Below are 4,168 nucleotides of genomic sequence, written 5' to 3'. Positions count from 1 at the left end.
ACCAGGCAGTGGTTTATTCCATGCGAGATTTCCAGAATGGGGTAAAATTTATAAAACTTGTATTGTTAAAATAGGGACTTAACGGGAATTTTTACATTCACAGCGGCAAAATAATGTCATTTTACATTACGAATAAAACAATTTACTGCCTCTGCACTGTTTAATAGCCGATTTTTAAGAATAAAGTTGGCAATTAACTTGAAACGCCAGTCTCCACTCGTGTTGTCCTGTGAATTGACAAATTTTCTTTATTCTTTTACGCCAATTCAAAATAAGCAAAATACATGTTAAAAACAAGTTAAACTAATAATACTACATACCTAACAGATGCACTGCCTACTGCTTTTTACTAGTTAAAGTTGCTGGTGACAGTTAATGTTGAAAATGATATATAAAAATACATATAGGTCCAGCTATTAAAAATTGATACAGTATTAACAATGCTTACTTACTGGCTTTTAAGGAATCCGGAGGTTCATTGCTGCCCTTACATAAGCCCGCCATTGGTCCCTATCCTGAGCAAGATCAATCCAGTCTCCATCATCATATCCCACCTCCCTCAAATCCATTTTAATATTATCTTCCCATCTACGTCTCGGCCTACCTAAACGTCTTTTTCCCTCCGGCCTCCCAACTAACACTCTATATGCATTTCTGGATTCGTCCATACGTGCTACATGCCCTGCCCATCTCAAACGTCTGGATTTAATGTTCCTAATTATATCAGGTGAAGAATACAATGCGTGCAGTTCTGTGTTGTGTAACTTTCTCTATTCTCCTGTAACTTCATCCCTCTTAGCCCCAAATATTTTCCCAAGCACCTTATTCTGAAACAGCCTTAACCTATGTTCCGCTCTCAAAGTGAGAATCCAAGTTTCACAACCATAAAGAACAACCGGTAATATAACTGTTTTATAAATTCTAACTTTCAAATTTTTTGACAGCAGACTGGATGATAGAAGCTTCTCACCCGAATAATAACACGCATTTCCCATATGTGTTCTGTGTTTAATTTCCTCCCGAGTATCATTTATATTTGTTACTGTTGCTCCAAGATATTTGAACTTCTCCACCTCTTGAAAAGATAAATTTCCAATTTTTGTATTTTCATTTCGTACAATATTCTCGTCACGAGACATAATCATAGTATTAACAATGCTATAAAAATTAACTAATAATATACAAGTAAACTACCACAGTTCAGTTATTTCACAAAATTGAATCTTTTCTTTCTTCAGTTCTATAAACTGTTTGTGAAATAATAATATTACTTCTTTTCTTCACTGACATAAGAATCGAGTTGTTACATTTCGAAATCTAGCTTTCTTTACTCTTCCTACTTACTCATCTCATTTTTCCGCCTTTTTCTTCTTTGCCAACTAGTTTTCGTAACGTTTTCGTGCATCTCTAACGTAATTCGAAATCTTCTTGTCAATGTTATTTTTTTCTATTCCACCTGACTCTTGAATTTCGCCATGGATTTTCCGCTGCGCAATTACTGTTTATTCATGCAAGTTTTCAATCAGTAATGATGTCTTGACTGAAAAACTCCTTTCAGCATTGCCATGGGACAGCAGGGAAAATTTTGTACTTGCTACAGATGCCGAAAGTTGGAATTTCCAATCAGGAACATGCCGAAGATTAATTGAAGACATGTTTCTATAGACTGCTCACAAATGCGGAATATATCCTGAAGCTGAGTCTTACTAAGATTGCAAAAAAATGAATTATATGTACTCCTTGGAGGAATATCATTTATGAAGTTGGTACTACGAAGTTCTGCTAAACGGAAATATGTTTTCTATCCAAGTTGAAGTTAATGTTCGATGATGTATGGATCCAAATAATGAAGATCTCTAACAGCATTTGTTTTTAAAGGACTCCTTTGAGTTTTTTAATCATACCAAATTAACATACTGCAGTAATCATTAAGAAACTGCACTTTTGTCACTCATGTATGACTTTTCAATTTGATCAAGCAAACACTTTGCTCCAAATCCTCTGTCTTCATCTTTGATCAGAATCAGGTTTTCTGATTTTTTAATATCAAGTAAATATAAAATGTAGCCCTGAATACTTAAAAGAAAAAAAAAAACCCAGGTTACGCACGATTCATGAGATCTTTGAGCGGTTTTTCTTCAGACACAAAGAGGTACGGAGACATTGGTTTAGATGTTTGAAAATGCCGAAAAAAAAATGCTGATACTCATCAGCAATTGAATCGGTCAAGTCAAGAACTGTCCAAGTGACAATTTTTATTTGCGAAAATGAGTTATTGACACCATGCTGTTATATATGTGAAATGTTCAAGTCAAGAAATGACAAAGTACATTACACTCGGACAATTCTTTCTATTAGTTCACAGCATCAAGTGAAAAATTGAACAAGTAAAAGTACTGTAGAATTCATTTCAATTTTAATTAGCAGCTGTTAGAAACAATTTGATAATGTGTGTTGTTTTATTTAATAATCAAGCTACATAGCTTATTGTTGTGCGTAGGATATATCATTATTTTAAGTGAAGATTAGAAGTGAATTGAATGAATGATTCAACCCCATTTGTAGTGATGCAACTGAAAAAGTGGAAAACTATACAAGTACCTCAATCCAATTGAACAATAATATTACAACTGTATAAAAATTCAACTGCAACAGTAGAAGAAGATGAAGCTGGTGGAAAAAAAAGGGGATTGTTATATGGTACTGAGAAAATGGCACTTCTTTTGTTTCCTTTTCAGTCAAACCTCTTTGAAAGTTATTGTTAAGAAGTATTTTCTCTTATATTTTTGTGTTAGTGTAGGCTACAGTGTCTGTTATTGTAATGCACCGATTTTTTTTTTCGTAAAAATACTTTAAAAAGTATTCCCTGAAACACATTACAAAATTGCATGGAACATAATAGCAAAAAAAGGAAAAGTAATTTAGACAAACCTAACGCTCTTGATGTTTTTTTTTTTTTTTTTTTTTTGAAGATATAAAATTTCCTAAGATATCTTCACGCATTGAAAAGTTCGTACACCTCAACTCAAGAAATGACCAAGTTTAATAAATTCAATATTTTTTATGGAATGTGTATGGCTGAAAAAACACTATTAATTAAACATTTGAAATAATGTATCTATATGTCTTAATAGTTTACATAATTTTAATCAGAACATAGCAAAGAATCCTCTATCATATCAAGAATAGGAAAAAACTGTGGTCCATTCAACGTGAAATAATGCCTAAACGCATCATGATTTAAAGCGAAACCAGTGTCCAAAACTCGCCCTTATTTTCGTAAGATACAATGTGATTTTCAGATATTTCTGGCTTTAAATGTAGGCCTACTTTTTCTTTTCATTAACAAAATATGTTCATGTAACTCCATTTCCTCATCATCAACATAACGTTCGTATATAGTTTGTAAAGTACGACAATATACGTAAATACATAACCTATAATGTTTCCCCCAACGAGTGATTACTATAATCAGAAAAATGCTTTCTGCATGAAGGCAGTGCATAGATGATCATAGCGAGGTGTGATCTGTGATAGCGAGAACTCGCCAAGTGTGTGGAGGAAGTCTCTTCGCCTCTTTCTCGTAACACATTTCTCGCTAGCGAAAACTCTTCAAGTGTGTTACGGGCCTAATCGAAGGTGATGAATAGAACCCGGATTTTCATGCACTATCAAATCTTAAAACATTCATGCATTATCATATGACAAAACGTGCACAATTAAGCGCAAAAACAGTAAAAATTGTTAAGTATCAATGACTTCTATATTATACTACATCTATATTTTATCATTAAACAACGTATTACATCTAATTTCTCAAAATTTTCTTCACTTAAGTTCATGTGCTTATATGAAGCACGTTCTTGGAGACAGAAAATGATCTTTCTACGTCACAAGAAGTCACAGGTACATACTTAACTTAAGCGAAGAGATTTGGACAAAAGTGAGGTCGAATTACAAGTCTTGCATTTCTGCACGGCCATGGCCATCGGAAATCGAACCCGCGACCTTCCGACTTTGCAGCGTGACGCCTTAACCGCAATACTATCGCACGTCCCAAAATACAAAAGGTGTTTGTTACAATAATCACAATAAACTGCATCACCATCCAATTTTAGAAATTCCTATCCCGCAATCCATTTTGACAAAAGATATTTTCTTGCAGATT

The sequence above is a fragment of the Periplaneta americana genome, chromosome 16 (assembly GCF_040183065.1).
Source record: "Periplaneta americana isolate PAMFEO1 chromosome 16, P.americana_PAMFEO1_priV1, whole genome shotgun sequence".
Classification (NCBI taxonomy): Eukaryota; Metazoa; Arthropoda; class Insecta; order Blattodea; family Blattidae; genus Periplaneta; species Periplaneta americana.
Note: the sequence above shows the minus strand (reverse complement) of the source record.